Source organism: Equus asinus, chromosome 3 (assembly GCF_041296235.1).
Source record: "Equus asinus isolate D_3611 breed Donkey chromosome 3, EquAss-T2T_v2, whole genome shotgun sequence".
NCBI lineage: Eukaryota > Metazoa > Chordata > Mammalia > Perissodactyla > Equidae > Equus > Equus asinus.
In genome coordinates, this window is record NC_091792.1 from 31,901,307 (window position 1) to 31,924,049 (window position 22,743).

Below are 22,743 nucleotides of genomic sequence, written 5' to 3' on the forward strand. Positions count from 1 at the left end.
TCCATTTTGCGGTAGAAAACGACTACATATTTGGATGAGAATCTGTATTAGATTCTTAAATTTCACAAAAGAATGTGAAATCTGTCATTCTGTTTTAACTCAAGTTTTAGGCCGTAAGCAGCCATAGAGGACATTCAAATAAAAACACTGCCAGAAAATCTAACATTGAAACATATGTTGCTCTCCTTTTACTGTGATAATATGCCTAAAGGATAGTTTGAGAAATACGTAATCCATTTTTTTTCTAGTTTATAAGATATATGCTCAAATGCTTGCAAGGGCCAGGCAAATAACAGATATAAGTGAAGGCGGTCAGGTGCAAGATAACTGGGAGTAGCGAACATGATCTGAACAGACATAACCTGTCCAAAGACACTTATCCTCGATATTTAAAAAAAAATGTGTGCTCTTGCTCTAAGGCAGTTTAAATGCAACTTTTTACTTATCTCTTCTAGCTTGGTGATCTAGAAAGGCAAAATAAACAGACATAAGTGTTGCTTATGTATGGGTAGGTGCTACACAAAATGTAGCAATTCTATTTAGGGTACCCATGGAGTCAGTTGATTGCATTTGTACTTCAACATTTAAACTGACATGGATAAATTAGAATAAGTATATCTCCCTATTAAATATACTTGGCCATCCACCCCATCCAAGATGAATCTATAGAATTTTCTTGGTTATATTTAAAGCTGTAATAGAGTCCTACATGATCATTTTGTGTATAGGATATAATGGAATAATACTGATATTAATTATTATAGTAATGGTTGTCAATATTATTAATAGTATATTTTGTCATTTTTTTGTACACAATCCCACTTAATTCTCATCACAAATCTATAAGACAGTTATTATCTCTACTTAATAGATGAGAAAAGAGGGTCAAATAGATTACAATGACTTTCCCAAAATCATGACAGTCTAGATTTGGAAGAACAACGGCTGTACACCAGTTTTTTTTAAATAAACACCACAGTCTTTTCAACACAACACAATTGTGTCTAACACTAGGCTGTATGGACACAGAATCAAAAACATGCATGTGAAAGAAAGCTGCCATTCCTGTTTGGATAGGCCCAGAGCTCCTCCATACTGGGCACCACCTCAATAGCTCAGCCAGTCTGGTGGAAAACTTGTAACATCAAATAATTGCTACATTTTTATCCAAAATCATGGAATTTGGGTAGTGATTTTAAATGTTCCAATAAATTTTTCTGCCTAGACCACCTCAGATCTCACATTGGGTAGTATTCATATTATCAAACTTAATTCTTAAGGTATACTACTTTTAGTCAAGCTCCAAAATATATCTTTTACATTATTATTGAACTGCTGTAAAAACCCAGTATTTTTATATGTGGTTTTTCTGTAAGCCATTTCAAATCATTTTTGGAAGTATGCAGGGAATAAATTATGAATAAATAAGTATAAGCACATAAATAAAAAATATCCAGTTTCTGCCAGCAAAGGACAACCTGAGTCCAGATTTTGCAACATCTCTGAGGTGATTATTATTCATAGAATGTTCAAGCAACACTTTCATAACCAAAAACTGTCTCTTCTTTCTAGCGAGTACAATAGATTATTTGAAAACTTTTACCTATTACTCTCCCTATATTTTTCTAACGTGTGTGTGAAGACGTGTTTGTGACCAACCATCCCATTTGCCCGGGTCTCTCCTGGTTTTAGCACTGAAACTCTTCAGTCTCGAGTAAATCAAGGTGTTGGTCATCCTAAAATGCAGCACAGAAATAGTTAAACCAGAGGTCTTTGAAGGGGACTTCTTAAACTAAGACTGCATTTTTCAATGAATTTTTAACATTATAGAGATATAAGCCTATATGAGTTAGAATCCCAAGTTAGCTGTTGTGTCATTTAGAATCCCATTGCAATATCTCTGCTGTGCACTGTCTATACTAGTCTTTTTCTGTCTCACACTCTCTTTCTCAGCATCATATCACCCAAGAGATTTTGACAGGCAAATTTAAACAAGTTGGAGAAAAACTCTCTTGAGGCTTTAAGAGAATTTTCATCATTGCTAGTGCATTGTTGCTTCAAGCATTCAACTAAAAAGAAATATATAAACCTATGCATGGAAATTAGAAAATCTTAACAGAAACAAATTATAAGCTTTTCACTTATTTTTGCTTGTTGTTGAGCTCAATTATCTAGCCTGCGAAATGGGAAATGGATGTTAGTAGAATCTGACATGGTGAGCCACCCATGGGAAGCCCCTACAGGTTTAGGCAAGGTGATGAACATAGTTCCTACCACACTGTGATGTTTGTAGCTCATATATAACTTACATGTACAACTCCACTTCGCAGAAGAATTGCCCTTGAAGATAATATAACTGGAATTGGAGGTATACATGAGCAGGCCTGAAGACCCCCACATGCAATGCTTCTCCTACCTGTCTATCTGCAGTCTCTTGAGACAGGGCAGCAGCAGATGTAGGGTCCATTAGCCTATGATACACAAGTCTCAGCTTCAAAACAACCTGGAGGACTCTTTAATAAAAGCAAGGCTTTCTCTTCTGCATGATTCCAATAAGCAAAATGTTTTATATCCAGAGTCAATGAAAGAGATCTGGAGTATACAGTTATGTAGCATTTAAGAAAGATATAAACAAAGTGTGTATATGAAAATATTTCTGGATTTTCATTTTAAAAATCTCTGTAGGGGCTGGCCTCATGGCCGAGTGGTTAAGTTCACATGCTCCACTTTGGCAGCCTGGGGTTCACCAGTTTGGATGCTAGGTGCAGACCTACACACCGCTCATCAAGCAATGCTGTGGTGGCATTCTACATAGAAGAACTAGAAGGACTTACAACTAGGATATACAACTAGGTACTTGAGCTTTGGGGAGAAAAAAAAAGAGGAAGATTGGCAACAGATGTTAGCTCAGGGCCAATCTTCCTCACCAGAAAAAAACAAAAACAGAAAAAGATCTGTTAAAAAAATTTCTATTGGCTGGCCCCATGGTCTAGTGGTTAAGTTCAGTGCAGTCAGCTTCAGCGACCTGGGTTCATGGGTTCAGATCCTGGGTGTGGACCTTTACCACACATCAGCCATGCTGTGGCAGCAACCCACATATACAGCAGAGGAAGATTGGAACAGATGTTAACTCAAGGCTAATATTCCTCAGCAAAAAAAATCTCTATAATTGGAGTACAGACCCAAATAAATAAACTATAGCTTCAGGATAGTTACCCAATCCTGCCACTCCATTATAATGGGCCAAAATTGATGATGTTAGAGTTAATTACATCAGATTTGACAACTGGAAACCAAATATCAAACTGAGCAATATTTGCTGCTTTATATTTTGTTAATAACACATATTTTGGGGCAGTTTTATGACATCTCATTAGTAATTTATTGAAGAAGTTGAACTATCATTCATATTGATATTTTAAATATTTTTACTTAATGTATCATCTTAGGCTAATTTAAGTAAAACAATTTAAAATGAATAGATGTTGACAGCAAAGTTATAGCCCAGTAAAAGGAAAGAGAAGCCTTCAGGCCTCCTGTTTCCCTTTTTCTCACGGGCATTGAGATGCCATTAGGCCAAACATGTAAACATGAATGAGCAAAACTGATGTGGGCCCGTGGTACATAAGGCATGCTGTATTATTCCTTGGTCACTTTGAAGAGTGAATCAAGAAAAAGAAAAATATTTAGACAAAATGATGGATGTCTAACAGAGGCCTTACATATAGCATGAAAAAAATCCCTCAAATCAAAACTTTACTGAAGGGGCCAGCCCAGTGGCATTGTGGTTAAGTTTGCATGCTCTGCTTCAGTAGCCTGGGGTTCACATGTTCAGATCCCAGGCACAGACCTACACACCACTCATCCAGCCATGCCGTGGTGGCATCCCACATACAAAAAATAGAAGAATACTGGCACAGATGTTAGCTCAGGGCCAATCACTAAAAAAAAAAAAAAACTTTACAGAGAGACACACCAGGTTCCTGGATAAGAAGACTAAATCTCGTAAAGTTGCAAATTCTCCTCAATTCCATTTATACACTCAATGAAATGTCAATTAAAATCCAAAAAAATTGGGGGGTAGCTTTACCAAATTATTCTAAAATGAGTCTGGAAGAAATATCAGTGACAATATCTTAAAAGCTACATACAAACACAGAGAAAATCAACAAGAAGAGGGTATTAATCCAATCTGATACCAAGCAAACAATAACAAGATTTAAATAAGTGTTGTATTAACAAAAGAACTTTCACAACACTAGAATGGAATAAGTATATCAGAACCAGAAACCCACTATTTGGGAGTATGCGTCTGTATGTGCATTTACCTCTAGAATAAGATAATATATGATGTGACAGAATCACAAATAAGTGGGAAATGGATGGATTGTTCAAAAACTGCTGCTGGAAAATGCTAAACTATTGTTAGGAGGAAAATCAATTTAATTCTTATCTCACACCACACACCAAAACAATGTCAGATGGACTAGAAGGGAAAAAAATCATTAAAGAATTAGACGTAAATTGTTTTCAGGGAAGAATAATTCAGGTAAATTTTAATCTGTTTTATGAATGAAAATATTGTCTATGCAAAAAAAGCAATGGAAGAAACATGGCATTCAACTTAACTACACACACATTTTAACTATCATATGTTAAAAAAATAAGAAAGAAAACAATATAGATAACATAAATGACAAAGAGACTAATATCCTAGTATCCCTAATACATAAAGGATACTAAAATTGATGAAAAGAAAACCAAGGTCCCAATACACAAATAGGCTAAAGATATGAATTAACACTAAAAAATGAAGTACAAATGAAATAAGCATTTCAAAATGTTCAGCCTCACCTAACCAAATAATAGTACAACAAGAATGTAGTACTTTAAAGCCTAGACTTTAAAGTAAAATCAATCTTGGTCAAAAACCCAATTCTATTACTCATCAGTTGTGTGACCTTGGGTAAATCACTTAACCACTCAAAAAATGTTTCCTAACCTTTACAACAGAATGATAATACTGTTTCACTTTCAGTAGTTTCAGTTACCTGCAGCTAACCACAGTCCAAAAATATTAAATGGAAAATTCCAGAAATAAACAACTCATAAGTTTTAAATTGCACACCATTCTGAGTAGTGTGATGAAACTTCTTGCTGTCCTGCTCTGTCCTCCCCTAGACATGAATCATGCCCTTGTCCAGCGTATTCACACTATATATATGCCACCCATCCATTAATCACTTAGTAGCCCCTTTCAGTTATCAAATTGACTGTCATAGTTTCACAGTGCTTTTGTTCAAGTAACCCTTATTTTACTTAATAATGACCCCAAAGAGCAAGAGTGATGCTGACAATTCTTATATGCCAAAGAGAAGCCATAAAGTGCTTCCTTTAAGTGAAAAGGTGAAAGTTCTCAACTTAATAAGGAAAGAAAAAAATCGTATGCTGAGGTTGCTAAGATCTACAACTACTTTTATTGTAGCATTTTGTTATGAATGTTCTATTTTATTGTTAGTTATTGTTGTTAATCTCTTACTGTGCCTAATTGATAAATTAAACTTTATCATAGGTATGTATGAATAGAAAAAAACATAGTATTTATAGGGTTCAATAGTATCCATGATTTCAGGCATTCCCTGGGGGTCATGGAACACATCCCCTGTGGATAAGTGGGGACTATTGCATTTACCTCCTCTTACAAAGATTAAATGAGATAATACAAAGATCTTGTGTGGGACAGTATCAAAATGGTGGCATAGCCAGACTCGGAACTCACCTCCTCCCATGGACACTACAAATTTACAACTACCCTTGGAACAACAGCCCCTGGGAAAGAACTGAAAACTGGATAAAAAGAACCCCCACAAAAAGGGACAGTGCTGACTGAGGTGGAAGAGGCAGAAATTCCTTTCTGGAAAGAAAAAAGCCACCTTTTAGCCATGGTGCTTCATAGCCAGCTTGGAGCAATCTTAAAGTATGAAGCCTTCCCTGAATGAGTGGGGGATCTGAGCAGGGGAGCAATACCACAATAAGCAGCTTTTAGACTCAGCGCAACTAAGACAAGTGTCATAATATCTGGTTTTGCTGGTTATTAACAGCAATGGAGAATACCCACAGAAAAGCCAACAGACACAGAGGAAAGAAAAGCCTACTCTTAAAAGGTACATGCACAAATTTGCCCATATTGGAATGCAACCTAAAATCACCAGAAAGAAAGGTGCACAGTCCTTTGGTGAAAAGAGATTCATCTAATAGGCTATGGGTGCATCTTGGTGAGAGGTGAGATGTCCCCAAGACTAAGACCTTGGTGGCAGCCATTATTGTCAACTGGTACAGGTGTGCTGACACAGATGCTGGCAGATGCCATTAAAGTACTTCCCCTAGCCTGTTAGCGCAGGGTTCTGCCAGCCCACTAGAGGACTGATTTAATCCAGCTCAGCCAGGGCAGAAAGCCTGCCCTAGGGACTGGCCCCACCAATAGCAAGCCCTCAGGTAACTTGTGGGCCCATATAAGCAGACTGTCTGGAACCTCTGCAATCAGATGAATGGGTCCACCTCTGCATGGCAGGGTATGCACAAGGAGCAGGCCAGCATTGGTGGAGTGTGTAGGGTCTCCGCAGTGGGGCAACTGGGTTTGCTTTAGTGGGTCAGGGCATGCACATGGGGCAGGACTGTATTGACAGGGTGTGTGGCCCGGTAGGTAGTAGGGCTTTTCAGTTGCAACAGACTGGTGCTTCTCAAACAGCCACACAGGGGATCAGACCCCCCCTTCCAAAGCCTGAAACAATTGTGTGCTCCCATGCCTGGGGCTGGCACCACTCAGCTGCAATCCTGAGAGAGCTGACAACAGCTGTGCAGGCCAGAGTCCTACAGAAATTGTAAGCCCTTGAGCCCAGCAACCAACCACACTGGGGGCCTAGTCACTTAACAGAAAAAGTGCAACAGGAATGTGCTATTAGACTTTGCAGCCAACTGTGCTGGGGCTCCCCACACCCAATAAAGTGATTGAAGGGTCCATATCAGCCACACACAGCTGAGCATTACAACCAGTCAGCCAGGGAGATAGCCTAGCCACCTCAGGCACCTGCAGCAAGAGCAACCCTGACACAACAGAAGGATACAAGTAGCCCACACAGGGATCACTCTTGGAACATTTGGAACTGGTGACAAGTGGGAAGCATACTGCTGGGCCTCATAAGGCACCTCTTACATAAGGCCACCTCTCCAAGTATGGGAGATACAGCTGACCTACCTAATACATAGATATAAACACAGAGAAAGAGGCAAAATGAGGAGGCAAAGGAATACATTCCAAGTAAGGGAATAGGACAAAACCTCAGAAAATGAACTAAATGAAACAGATAAACAATCCATCTGACAAAGAGTACAAACTAAGAGTTAAAAGGATACTCACTGATCTTGGGAGAAGAATGGATGACCTCAGTGAGAACTTCAACAAAGAATTGGAAAATATAAAAAAGAATCAATCAGAAATGAAGAATACAATACTGGAAATGAAAAATTCACTAGAGGGACTCAACAGCAGAGTAGATGATATGGAAGAATGGATCAACAAGCTGGACAAAAGACTAGAGGAAATCACCCAAGCTGAACAGATAAAAAGAAAAAGAATTAAAAGGAATGAGCACAGTCTAAGGGAACTCTGGGACCACATCAACCGCACTAACATCCATATTATAGGTGTCCAAGAAGGAGAAGAGAGAGACAAAGGGGCAGAGAATCTATTTGAGGAAATAATAGCTGGAAAGTTTCCTAACCTAAGGAAGGAAACAGACATCCAGGTACAGGAAGCACAGAGAACACCAAACTAGGTAAATCCAAAGAGGTCCACACCAAGACATATTATAATTAAAATGTTAAGAATTAAAGATAAAGAGAGAATCCTAAAAGCTGCAAGAAAAAGGCAACAAGTGACATACAAAGGATACACCATAAGGCTATCAGCTGACTTCTCAGTTGAAATCTTACAGGCTACAAGGGAGCAGCACAATATATTTAAAGTGCTGAAAGGTAAAAAACCTACAGCCAAGAATACTTTACCCAGAAAGGCAATCATTCAGAATGGAAGGAGAGATAAAGCGTTTCCCAGGCAAGGAAAAAGTAAAGGAGTTTTATCACCAAGAAACCAGTTTTATAAGAAATGCTAAAGGCACTTGTTAGGTGGAAAAGAGAAGACCGCAAACAAGAATAAGAAAATGCTCCAATAAACAAACAAATAAAACCATTGTTGAAGGCAAAAATACAGTAAAGGTAGCAGATCAACCACCTATGAAGCTAATATGAAGTCCAAAAGTACTAAAATTATCTATTTCCATGATAAGAGAGTAATGGATACACACACAAACAAAGAGCTTAGATATGATATCAAAAACATAAAATGTGGGAAAAGGGGAGTAAAAGAGTAGAGTTTTTAGAAAGAGGTCAAACTAAAGAAACCATCAACTTAATACAGATTGCTATTTACATAGGTTATTATATATGAACTTCATGGGAATCACAAATCAGAAACCTATAATGAATACACAAAGAATTAAGAGAAAGGAACGCAAACATAACACTAAAGAAAGTCATCAAACCACAAGGGAAGAGAGCAAGAGAAGAAGAAAGGAACAAAGAACTACTAAAACACCAGGAAGAAAATAACAAAATGGCAATAAGTAAATTCTTATCAATAGCTGCATTAAATGTCAGTGGACTGCTCCAATCAAAAGGCATAGGGTGGCCAACCAGATAAAAAATAAGACTCATATATATGCTGCATACAAGAGACATACTTCAGACCTAAAGACACTGACAAACTTAAAGTGAAGAGATAGAACAAGATACTCCATGCAAATGGAAATGCAAAGAAAGCTGGAGTAGGAATACTTATAACAGACAAAGTAGACTGTCAAACAAAAACTATAACAAAAGACAAAGAAGGGCAGTACATAATGATAAAGAGAACAATCCAATAAGAGGTTATAAAACTTGCAAATATCTATGCACACAACATAGGAGCACTTAAATATATAAAGCAGTTATTAACAGACATAAAAGGAGAGATAGACAGTAACACAATAATGGTAGGAGACTTTACCACTCCACCTACACCAATGGACAGATCATCCATACAGAAGATCAAGAAGGAAACATTGCCCTCAAATGACACATTAGACTAGATGGACTTAGTAGATATATACAGAACATTCCATGCAAAAACCACAGAATACATATTCTTTTAGAACACACATGGAACAGTCTCAAGGATAGATAACATACTAGGCCACAAAACAAGTCTCAATAAATTTTAAAAGATTGAAATAATTCCAAGCATCTTTTCAGTCCACAACGGTATGAAACTGGAAATCAACTACAGGAATAAAATTGGAAAAGCCACAAATATGTAGAGATTAAACAAAATGCATCTAAACTATGATGTGGTCAATGAAGAAATGAAAGGAGAAATCAAAAAGTACCTGGAGACAAATGAAAATGAAAATATCACATGCCAAAATTTATGACAGACAGCAAAAGCAGTTCTAAGAGGAAAGTTTATAGCAATATAGGCCTTCCTCAACAAAGAAGAAAAAGCTCAAATAAACAATCTAACAGTGCACCTAAAGGAAGCCGAAAAAGAAGAACAAAGCCCAAAATCAGTAGAAGGAAAAACATAATAATAATCAGAGCAGAAATAAATGAAATAGAGACTAAGAAAAACAGTAGAAAAAATCAATGAAACTAAGAACTTATTCTTTGAAAGGATAAACAAAATTGACAAACCTTTAGCTAGACTCACCGAGAAAAAAAGAAAGAAGGCTCAAATAAATAAAACCAGAAATGAAAGAGGAGAAATTACAGCAGACACCTCAGCAATACAAAAGATTATAAGAGAATACCATGAAAATGTATAAGTTAATAAATGGGATAACCTAGGAGAAATAGAATAATACAACCTTCCAAAACTGAATCAAGAAGGAATAAAGAATTTGAATAGACCAATCATCAGTAAGAAGATCAAAACAGTAATCAAAAACCTCCCCAAAAATAGAAGTCCAGGACAAGATGGCTTCCCTGGTGAATTCTACCAAACCATCAAAGAAGACTGTATATCTATCCTTCTCAAACTCTTACCAAAAAATTGAAGAGGAGGGGAAGCTTCCTAACTCATTCTATGAAGCCAACATCACCCTGATACCAAAACCAGACAAGGACAACACAAAAAAAGAAAAGTACAAGCCAATATCACTGCTGAACATTGATGCAAAAATCCTCAACAAAATACTAGCAAATCAAATACAACAATACATTAAAAAGATCATAGACCCTGATCCAGTGGAATTTATTCTAGGGATGCAGGGATGGTTCAACACCCAAAAATCAATCAATGTGATACACCACATTAACAAAATGAAGAATAAAAATCACATGATCATCCCAATAGATGCAGAGAAAGCATTTGCCAAGATACAGCATCCATTTATGATAAAAACTGAATAAAATGGGTATAGAAGGAAAACACCTCAACATAATAAAGCCCATATATGACAAACCCACAGCTAATATCCTCCTCAATGGAGAAAAACTTAAAGCTATCCCTCTAAGAACAGGAACCAGCAAGGATGCCCACTTCCTCCACTTTTATTTAACATAGTATTGGAAGTCCTAGCCAGAGCAATCAGGCAAGAAAAAGAAATAAAAGGGATCCAAATTGGAAAAGAAGAAGTGAAACTATCACTGTTTGCAGATGACATGATTTTATATATAGAAAACCCTAAAGAATCCACCAAAAAACTTTTAGAAATAATAAATGAATATGGTAAAGTTGCAGGATACAAAATCAACATACAAAAATCAGTGGCATTTCTATACACTAACAATGAAGCAGCAGAAAGAGAAATTAGGAATACAATTCCATTTTACAATTGCAACAAAAAGAATAAATATCCAGGAATAAACTTAAAGAAGGAGGTGAAAGACATACACTGAAAACTATAAAACACTGTTGAAAGAAATAGAAGAAACAAAGAAATGGAAAGATACACCCTGCTCTTGAATTGGAAGAATTAACATAGTTAAAATGTCCATACTTCCTAAAGCATTCTACAGATTCAATGCAATCCCTAGAAAAGTTCCAATGGCATTTTTCACAGAAACAGAAGAAAGAATCCTAAAATTCATGGAGAACAACGAAAGACCCCAAATAGCTAAAGGAATCCTGAGAAAAAAGGAACAAAGCTGGAGGTATCATACTCCCTGATTTCAAAATATACTACAAAGCTATAGTAATCAAAACAGCACAAAAACAGACACACAGATCCATGGAACAGAATGGAGAGCCCAGAAATAAAACCACACATCTATGGACAACTAATTTTGAACAGGGGAGACAAAAACATACAATGGAGAAAGGAGAGTCTCTTCAATAAATAGTGTTGGGAAAACTGGACAGCCACATGCAAAACAATGAACGTAGACCATTATCTTACAGCATACACAAAAAATAACTCAAAATGGATTAAAGACTTGAATATAAGACCTGAAACCATGAAACTTCTAGAAGAAAACATAGGCAGTATGCTCTTGCACATCAGTCTTAGCATATTTTCAAGTACCATGTCTGACTCGGCAAGGGAAACAATAGGAAAAATAAATGAATGGGACTACATCAAACTAAAAATCTTCTGCACTGCAAAGGAAACAATCAACAAAACGAAAAGACAACCTAACAATTGGGAGAAGATATTTGCAAACCATATATCTGATAAGGGGTTAATATACAAAATATAGAAAGAACACATATATCTCGACAACAAAAAAACTAACAACCCAATTAAAAATGGGCAAAATATCTGAACAGACATTTCTCCAAAGAAGATATACAGACGGCCAACAGGCACATGAAAAGATATTCAACATCACTAATTATCAGGGAAATGCAAATCAAAATTACAATGAGATATCACCTCACTCCTGTGAGAATGACTATAATTAACAAGACAGGAAATAACAAGTGTTAGAGACGATGTGGAGAAAAGGGACCTCTCATACACTGCTGGTGGGAGTACAAACTGGCACAGCCACTGTGAAAAACAGTACGTAGATTCCTCAAAAAATTAAAAAGAGAACTACCATACAATCCAGATATTCCAGTGCCGGGTATTTATCCAAAGAACATGAACACAGGAATCCGTAAAGAAACGTGCATCCCTAGGTTCATCACAGCCTTATTCACAATAGCCAAGACTTGGAAGCAACCTAGGTGCCCATCAAGGGACAAATGGATAAAGAAGATGTAGTATATATACACAATGGAATACTACCCAGCCATAAGAAATGATGAAATCTGTCTATTTGTGACAACATGGATGGACCTTGAGGGTATTATGCTAAGTGAAATCAGTCAGAGGGAGAAAGTCAAATACTGTACAATTTCACTCATAAGTAGAAGATAAAAACAACAAACACATAGAGACAGCGACTGGATTGGTGGTTACCAAGGAGGGAGGAGGACGAAAGGGGTGATTAGGCACACGTGTGTGGTGATGGGTTGTAATTAGTCTTTGGGTGGAGAACATGATGTAGTCTACACAGAAATCGAAATATAATGATGTACACCTGAAGTTTATATAATGTTATAAAACAACGTTAATGCAATAAAAAAATTAATGAAATACTTGAAAAATTTTAAATAAATAGTAAAATTAAAACCCATAAAAAAAAGATCTTGCGTGATGAATGGCCCATAGGAGATGCTCAATAAGCGCTGATGATGATGTTGTTGTTGTTGTTGATGATGATGATGTTAATGTTGTTGTTGATACTGATACTCATCTTCATCTTTCCAATTAAAAACTTTTGTAAGACATAATATCCCTCAATGCTTGTGAGGATGGAGATATGACTTATGTACTTCTAGGAAGAATGAAAATGGGTGCAATCTCTCTGGAAAGTAATTTGGCGAGATGTAGAAGGAGTTTTTCAAAGGTTCATCCTCTTTATCCAGTATACTACTTCTAAGAATAATTCCTAATAAAACAGTGAAAAATATAGACAAGGAATATCAGAAAAAGAGGTCAGACAGAAAACATTCATCACAGTATGATAATAGGAAAAAAAAAGCCAATAATGTAAAAGTCTAGGTTGAGAGTATGGCTAAACAAATAATAATGATTCGTATGCCTAACTCCCAGATAGCAAAAGAAAAAAAGTTAGAGAAGAGTTTACAGTCATGGGAAACGTGATTTTCTTTTGTATTCATTGCTGTATAGCAGGACAAAGCTTAGCACAGTACTGGCAGATAGTAGGTGCTCAATTAACATCTAAACTGAATTGAATAGCAGAATTCTAAGTAAAAAAAATCAAAACACTCATTTTCACACACACACTTGCAGATACTATCATCTCAACTTTTATAAAAGAATTACAGGAAATCCTAGAAAGAAAGATGATAAAACGCTAACAATACTGTCTTTGGGTGATTTTTTTCTGCCTCTTTGGACTAATCTCTACTTGACAAGTTTTTGCCAGTGGAGATTTATTACATTTATAATCAGGGGAAAAAATGAGTAGAAAAAAGAAATCAACTAGAAGCCAACAGGCTCAATTATTTCTCATCACACTATTCTGTGTATGTACCATTCTTCACTCCCACCCAAAATATAAAATGAGAAATGGGAATATGAATAGCATGAATAAATTGGGAAGCAGCCTGTAAAACACAGCCCGGGAAAGGAAACATTATAGTAAATTTTAAAAATGTAAAAAAATCATGTGTCTAATATTAAGAAAATTATACAGAGGCTTTGCTCCCTATATAATCTATACATACGAAAAATATGGTATGACAAACTCTTTAGATACAAACTACTTGTTTTCTCTACAGTAGAATTATATTTGCTCCTAGACACATAATGTTAAAGATTTATACATGGTAGTTACTGTCAATTTTTTGAAATCTAAAAACATTCTATTCATTAAAAATTTCAACTCAACACAAAATCTAAAAGGTATGTTTTAGGAGATCCATGACATTCTCAAAGGGGAGGGTCAAACAATTTCTCAGATTCCCAATTCTCAAACACACTCAGAAGGGATAATTAGCCCTAGAAAGTGAAGTGCCATGTCACCTAGAGCATAAAGTCACCTGGAGGTGTGACCACTGGGCCAGTGGCTGGACTCACTCACTGAAAGGTCAGTTTCCAGGACTGTATAATCTAAATTCACACCTCAGCAAAATTACAGATTACTATACATCAAGTACCTTTATGATGGATGGTAAAATCTTGACTCATGCAAACTAAATTCTTGCATGCCAAGGGTCTCCTGTATCTACAGTAGCTACCTTTTTAGAAGTAAAATGTTACACCAGAGAACTGTGGTGAGAGGTATGCAGACAGTCAGTATGTTTTCCTCTAAGAAGCCTCATGAAGTCATTGGTTTATCAAGTATGTACTAACGACCTAACATGTTCAAGGAATATTGCTGCATGCTTCTGGTGATTCAAAAATACGACATAGAACTTAAACTGGAATTCATTTCTAAATTATATAAAGTCTGCCATGTTTTAGAAAAACTAATTCAAGTGCTTAATTTACCTAATGCCAAGATTTCTGACTTTTTAAGTAAAATATGTAGTGTTATTACAACACCAATTCTTTTAAAAATTGCCCTTCATATGATACCTATTTTTACGAATAGCTGCTTCACGAGAATATTTCATTTGATATAATTTCTAGGATTTGCTTCCAAAATCTCCAGGGAGGGAAATAATAAGTGGGATTGTGGATGAAACAAGAATGGCCATCATTTGACAATTATTGAAGCCAGTTGACGGCTACATGGGAGTTCATTGTAATATTCTATTTTTTATTATGTTTGAAATTTTACACAGTAAAAAAAATTTTTAAAGGAAGTGTATTTCTTAATTATGCCAATTTATATTGATTAACTTTTCCCTTGGTCTCCATTCCTGCAACAGCCACATCCAATGAGCATGGCTGAAATGTCTTCCATATCGATCTTGAGGAGGGTCTGATAAAGTGGCTGAACAACGCAGAGGTCCCATTCTGGTCCCATGATTTATGACAAAATAAATTGATTAACTTTGCCATGACCCATAATTTGATCATTCAGCCAAAGACAGGGATGCCTACATCCAGATTAACCAAACAGAAATGGTTTAGATAAATTTAGCTGTCATAATAACCAATAAAGACAGTGCTACATGGCCAATCCAATTCGGTCATTGTGGTGGCCAGGCCATCACTATTACATTAGGGGATCTACTGAAGTGTCAGTGAGACAGTCTGTACTTTTTTTTTTAATTTGTCCCAAGGGCAATGAGATAGAGAAAAATTTAACAATTATAGCCTTCGACTCCTAGAAAAGAGAATTTGCTCAGCCTGCATAGTGAGAAGATTAGGATTAAAATACAAATGGTTAACACAATGTCTATTTTAGAATGGCCACATGGGGTTTTTTTCTATCATCTTCATTTAATTTCCCCTTTCCCTTTCTCTTACCCAGCCATAAGCAGAATTTTGGCACATTTAATTAAATTAATTCCTAACAATTCCTCATAAGCAGACCTCACATAAAAGCAGAGTGTGTTAAATATTACAGTCAAATTTTGAAAGAATTACAAACAATAGATCTTCTAAATACACTACTAAGGATGTAGCTGCCTGTCGATTTTAATTTCATTAACTCACTCATGATACAAATAAATTCTGTTTAAAAGAAAAGCTTTAATAATGAATATATTGCAATTAAAATGACCCAAGGCTACTAGGCATTGCATACTGCCACCTAGTGCTAAATGTCTCTTTAACTCCAAATGCACAATGGACATCTTCAGGAAAGTGGAAATGCTCTATTTTAAAGCAAATTTATCCAGAAAGACAGATCTGAAACAGTTATTTACAATTGCTTCAAGATAAAAAGGCTACTAGGAATAAATGAAATTACATATACCTTAAAATCAGCCCTGTCTCATAAATTCAAGTAGGAAAGATCTGATTAGATTAGAAAATGTAAAAAGTTACAGGTTTTGTTAATAAAGACATGATTTTTCGAGGGCTCCACCACACAATTAGGACACCTACTTGGAATGGCTGCCCAATGTAGAAGACAGAACTTACTCAAAATATTGCAATTTAAGAAACTCAGCTTGGAAAACATGATTGAAGAACACATATCATATTAAAATCCAACTCTTTAGACTACGTTGGGATTACATCTATCATGATAGTTCAATATTCAGTAAAATTACAAAGTCAATTGAAAAAAAAGTCTAAAGTTCCAACTCCTAGATATTCCATTGGCCTTATGGAACACCACCTATAACAAGATACTTCTAGGAAATGAGACAGTAGATATGGCTGAGTTGTATATGAGAAAAATCCCGCTGCAGTTACAAATATACATGCAATACAGTTATAATAATAAAACTTCATAAGCATTTTTAAAATGCTCCTATTAATCTACAAAGTAGTGAAAATATATAAAGTGAATGAACTAACAAGTCTTGATTCAAATGACAATTGTGCCTGAGACTGAAGATTTCTTAGAATTTTCTCACATATCTTAATGTGTTTTCTAGGTACATACTGCATTGACAGTTTTGGAAAATAAAGGCTATGTGCATCTTGCACACAAAAATGCAATCAGGGCAACATCATTTGGATTTATCTAAAAATAAATGTTTAAACTGAAATTATTTCATTAATAATCTCATTTCTTAAGCCTGAATATGAAAGTATGTACGTATTGATGAGCGTGTCCTATGGAGCTCTATAATCAAGAATGTCTAACTCAACATAAAAAAAATAGTAACAATATGGCCTATGAAGTAGATTTCCTAGGGCTTAGAAAGATAGAGAGGACATGTTGAAACACTAAGGTACTGAACACAGAAGAGCTTTCAACTGAACATAAACACCTAACTTGAGATTATTTAAAACAGCACCTTCCTAGCTATTAAAATCCTCATGGTTGTGAAAGACAAGAATTTATTCCATATAGATTACAAAAACTACGCTATTTGGGTATGTAACATTAGTACTTGCTGGGGATTGCTCACTGTGAAATAAGAAAATGTAATAAATATTCAGGAAGCATTTTACTCGCTAATTATGATTCCACAATTTCTTTAACTTTGTATTCTCAGATGTCAGGTACTTACTTGGAAACTGACATCCATTTGGTTGCTAAGAGACATGAGATCAGTTTGCAGTTTTTTCTCTGTCTTTAAGAGAACTGCCCTGTTGGGTTCTGCCTCAAAGTACTGAAAGTGAACTCTCTTACCCATGTGGGGATTTATATTACCTGTACTAGAAGATACTCCCAGGTCTCAGAAAAGAAATGAATTACTTTCAATTTGCACAATTTAGAACAAATATACAGCTTTTCCCTAAGCTTAATGATTTTCCACTTCACACAACTAGAATATAATAGCATTATTTTAAAACCAAATTTAACTGATGAGTCTATGAGTATTTTGACCAAAGTCTTATGAAAAAATGAAGTCATTCAGTCAATTTGCATCCCCAAAGTGAAGCTCAAACTCAGCATTTTAAAAGGATTTCCTGCCTGTAACTTTGACCATGTACTTTTTTAAACAGCTGGAGGAACAAGACTAAACTTGGTCTATCTGATTTTTCTTATACTTTTTCAAAGGATCAAAAGCAAAACACAATTATAAATATGTACATCCTAACTGGTCATTAGTTTATCACCAATAAATACTGATTTGTCTAATCAAAGAGATTAGTCCTAAAGTAAGAGTGGTATTTCAATGAGCACATATATTTCCTAATGACACTGAGCAAGTAGACTCTCTTCAAATGCACATTTCATAACCTTTCAAGGACAATCTTCTAAATCACATTTTAAAGAAATACGCTGAAAAAGCATTCCACTGCAGTAGCATTTTACATTGCTACGAATCCAAGAGGTTCAATGTTTAACGCCATGTACTTATGAGAAAGCCATTGATCATTTACTCTGATTTCATATCAATGCTTTACTGGAGTATATCTCAAAGGAACACAAGATAATGCATTTGTCTACTAAGTGAGACAATGCCCACTTGCCCAGTCCTCTTTTTACTCAACTTGCACACCATCAGCCAGCTGCCCTGTTGGTGACTCCTTGCACCTTATATGCTGCTTTAGCACTAAATCATTTACCATTTTTGGTCCAGAATCCATTAAGAAAATTCCCGTTACAAGCAAGATATATAGTTGTACACCTATAAAAGAGCTATCTAGTGCCCATCTTGAGGGAAAGAAGATGAATTTACTCCCTGTCTTCTGGGATTTTACTTATTTTATAGAGCCACACCTTTATAAACAAGTTCTGTCACACTGAGAGGAAGGAGATATACAAAAGGTAACACCTGGAGTCATAAAATGTAATGACCTCAAATAACACATCTCAGAAAGAGGGAGGAAACCTGGTTCCGGAGAAGAAAAAACAGAAGCAAAGCGAGTGAATCTACATCATTAAAACACGAGTAACAGAAAACCCTCCCAGGTTTTTCCAGTAAGTTTTGTGCAGCAGTAGCAGCAGCAACAATCTCATCAATACGCACATCCTCACCCTCATAAAACCTCTTGGCCCCAAACAGAAACTGCTGGTCCCTCTCCACCGTGTCCTCAGGGGCAGAAACCACCACCCAAAAGGGAAGCGATTTCAGAGGCGTAGGGAAGGGCAAAAGCAGGTTATGTGTAGCTCCAGCATCCTCATCTTAGTCCCAGCTGCAAGCCTGAAAGTCCGTTCAGGAACCAGCCCCTGGCTCCCAGACATCCCCCGGCCTGGGCCCTCCCCTAGAGGTGCCAGAGGCGTCAGACTCCAAACAATGATCTCCTCGCCCCCTCAGCACCCCCACTTCCCCGTGCTCTCACTCCAAGACCGTGGCTTTCTAACCTTTAGCGAGACCTCTTTGGGGTAGGACAAGACATGTTTGGTGGCCAAGAGGAGAAGTATGGGCTTCTTTGCCGGAATGAGTTGCTGCGGGTGGTCACGGAGAGGGGCCCTTTTGGAAAAACCAGGACATGGGGCAACTCAGACCTCAGTTATCTGTCGCCCTCACTCCCACCCTCCACCCCTACCTCTCGCCTTGGAGATGACTTCTCCTGAGGCTGGCGGCGGCGGCAACTCGGCGGCCGGGATGGGGGTGAGAGCGAGCCCCCAGGCCACCGCAGCCTCGCCAAAGGAACCGCGCAGGTGGGCGCAGCCTCGGAAGGTCAGAGTTACCCGGGGCCCGGAGAGTGTGAGGGGGTGAGGGTGAGCACGCGCGTTTGCCGGGGCTAGGGGAGCTCGGCAAGAGGGTCAGCGAGGTGACAGGGGTCCCCAGCAACCAAGGAACGACAGCACTCCTTAGGCGACAGGGCTGGAGGGGCCATTGAGGCTGCAAGACTGGGAAACTTGATGCAAAACACCCAGGCTTCCCCTGCCAGGACGTGCCCCCGCGCTCTCAGACCCGCTCCAATGCCTCCCGAATCACCCACCGTCACGCACCCCATCCTGTAAAAATGCCCCCCGCCCCAAGCCCTCGGATCCGAGGCGGGTCATTACCTCTCCCGGAGGCGGAGTGGGGGGCGGCAGCGGCAGCAGCAGACACTTTTAGCCTGACTTTCCTGCGTTCGCGTGTGAGCGTGTGCGCGCCGAGCAGGAGCTGTAACCTGCTATTTATAGACCGGAGCCTCAGCGCGCGGGGCTGGGCACCCGGAGGACGCGAGCAGGCGGCGGCGGCGGCGCAGGGCGCGGGCCGCTCCCGAGGCTCCCGCGGCTCCCGACTCCCGGCTCCCCGCCCGCCGCGCGCGCCCGGGAGAAGTTGTCACCAGCGCGGCTGCCTCTCCGGCTGCTCACACGCCCCCTGGCACAATTGCTACTTTCTCCCCACCCCTCCCCCACCCTCTCCGCTCCTCTTCCTCCTCCTCTACTCGTGCCAAGTGGTCTCCTCCCAATGTCACCGGCGGCCGAGGAGAGACAGCGGCGGCAAGCGACCGTCGCGCAACTGGCGCAGCTCGCTTCCCGCTACTAAAGGAGTGGAGTTGGTGTCCCCGCCGCCCAGCCCGAAATGACCGAAACACGCTTGCTCGGTGTGCTGACCTTACACCCCCTGACCCTCTGCTGGGCCCCTCTGCGAGCAGAGACGGTCGCCCAGCCTGGGCTGTGGGAGCACCGCTGCAAAGCAGTGGTGAGGGGCGACCCAGGGCCGCCAAGCTGCGCCGGGGGCTGGAGAAACCGCGGGGATCTCTAACCCGCGGGAGGAGGCGCCCCAGCCCTGGGCCACTGGCAGCGCCCGCCCAGATCGAGGCGGGTGGGAGCGGGGGGCAGTGCTCCCAGTTCTTCCCCCGGACTTGCGCCTGCCCCCACGCTGGGGCCCGTCTTTCTCGCCACTGCTCGGCCTTGGCCGGAGTGGAGGTCTGGCGAGGGAGACCTGGGCACCGGCGCGGCTTCCAGCTCAGCGCAGCCCACGGCCACCCACCGTCAGCCCTCCAGTCGCGGCTGGGGAGAGAGGCCGAGCTGCTCCCAACAAGCGCGACACCCTTTGGCAGCCCGGGTGAATGGGGACGCATCTGCACTCTGAGTGTTTGGGGTGTCAGGAAAACAGGGTACGTAATCACGCAGTCTGGACCGAGGCTCAAACTCCCCCACTTCCTCGCCAGCAAGCCCACGGAGAAGACACGCAGCTTGGTTATTCCGGGCTGTGGGGTGTGGGGCAAATGACTCTCCCCATCTGCGCCGTACAGGTGCCACCTGGCGGTTCGCTTGGAGAGGTTTTTGACTGAGCTGCTCAAAGGTAATGGTAATAGCGGTAATGCCACGCGCCGGTCCACACGGACACCCTCACCCTTTCCTCTCCCTGAGGGTACTTTAAATTCACATTTAAAATAACATAGAGGGAGAATGCTAGTACACACAGGTCACACTAGCCATATAAAGAGACTGGATCCCAAAGTTAGACTGGTGAAGTGGATTTGGGTTAAGTCAGTACTTACAGTTACTGCAAAGTGGGAAGCTGTAGCTGCCCCAGCTGTCACCCCTGCTGTCACTTCCTGCATCTAGGCATCCATTCACTCCACAAACATTTCACTGCCACTAGGTTATAAGCTTTATGGATAAGAGCAGAGACTTTGGTGTTTTGTTTTGTTTTGTTTTTTCCATCACTATTCCTCAGGGCTTGGAACAATGCCTAACACACTGTAGTTTCAATAAATGGTTTAGAATGAATTAATAAACACTAGGGGCCAGAAACTGTGCTTGGCCCATTCTCTGCGTTAGTTCCAGCAGCGCTTCCCTTTCCTCCTCTTCAAGCTCTTTGTGCTAGGCTCAGCCACCATCACAGGTGAGCTAGATGGAGAGAAGGAGGGTGAGGGAGAAACAGTTCATGCAGGCCCTGTGGGGATGTGGAGCAGGGTTGAGGAGCCGATTCCACTGTCAGATTTCTCCTCCATGAGGCAGTGCTGAACACTCCCAGTTTGGAAAAAAACACCTATGTCAGACTTGGGGCTTGAAGCAATGGATAAATCCTGTTTGTAGAGATCTGCTGGCGAGATGATTCAACTTTCTCGTTGGGCAAGAGTTTCAGCCTTTTGTTAACGTGCAGAAAGATGGAAAGGATATCAGAACATCAGAGTGCCAGAGCTTTGCTGCTAAATTGAGAAGATGTTTAACATATCTGTCCTCTAACTTTAAATGGAGCTGTGTGTGTGTGTGTGTGTGTGTGTGTGTGTGTTTACAAGACTGCCACAGTGCCGGAATACTAAACCATCCTTCTAAAGTAGATGTGGCTACTGTTGTTATGGAATTGACCACTTAAAGTACCCCGTATAATTAAAATCCAGGCATAGATCATGCTGACCAAGACCTTTTACAGGGCTACTGAGGAAAATGTGACATACCTGTGCATGTCATGTAGGAAGTTTAAATTCCGGAGAGAGTGAAGTGGGGGGAGAGAGAGAGAGAGAATAAATCAGATGCATGTACCACATGGCCTTTTAAAAATCCATCAATCAGCCTGGTATTTGCCTTTTTTAGCTATTTGGCAGTGTGTTTTCCTCGAATAAGCCTAGAGGATTGGATGATTCTATGGTATATTAAACTCATTCAGCATCCACTTTTACAAATCTTGAACTTTTAGCCCGCCTGTGCCCCCAAAACATAACTCCATTTGCCAATGAAGCACAAAATATTTTTCATTTCCTTTTGAAATATCTTTGCAGGGCCAGAGGTCAAAGGTGATTCCCAGCAGTTACCTTGCTGTCTAAAGCAATAAAATCAAGCCAGGATCTGCAGGGCTGGCGTCTCACTCTCTTTTGAGTGAAGGAGCTCATACTTTTTCATTGAATAGATTCATTGTTCTTGGATATTTTTATTTCAGGTGAGACTGGAATGGCACAAGGACTCGACACTTTTGTGATCCTTCATTATTAAAAATCTCTTCTGATATAGGTGTGGGTTTTTTGGCCACAGTTGTTCATTTATATTAATGAGAATTTTGTAGATCAAGTCATTGTTTTCATCCCAAGTTTTAAAAACTTAACATTAGAAGAGTTAAGCTTTGATATCCATACATTAAGATCATCTCTTGCATGTGCACATGTGTGTGTATGCCTGTATTTAAATTAATGAGGAATGTTATTAGAAGTAGAAATTTGACCCAACAAGTAAAAGGGGGAAACTATTGTAAAGTTGCCTGGCTGCTGTGGAACCCAAGAACAGGAATGC

At 39.3% G+C, this 22,743-nt stretch overlaps 1 protein-coding gene across 14 annotated transcripts in view; it reads right to left on the reverse strand.

Moving 5' to 3' along the window:
• INPP4B (inositol polyphosphate-4-phosphatase type II B) overlaps nucleotides 1-20,237 on the reverse strand; it is a 794,515-nt gene extending 774,278 nt beyond the window's left edge. For 5 of the 14 annotated variants that reach the window (XM_070504821.1, XM_070504819.1, XM_044767203.2 and 2 more), the window contains exon 1: nucleotides 19,585-19,723. The gene's annotated coding sequence lies outside the window, so the exon portion shown is untranslated. Of the gene's footprint in view, nucleotides 1-18,933; nucleotides 19,043-19,584; nucleotides 19,804-20,121 lie in introns of those variants that run through there. The other 9 variants (XM_070504818.1, XM_070504816.1, XM_070504810.1 and 6 more) reach the window with 6 other exon arrangements.
• Between the last annotated feature and the right edge of the window lie 2,506 nt (nucleotides 20,238-22,743).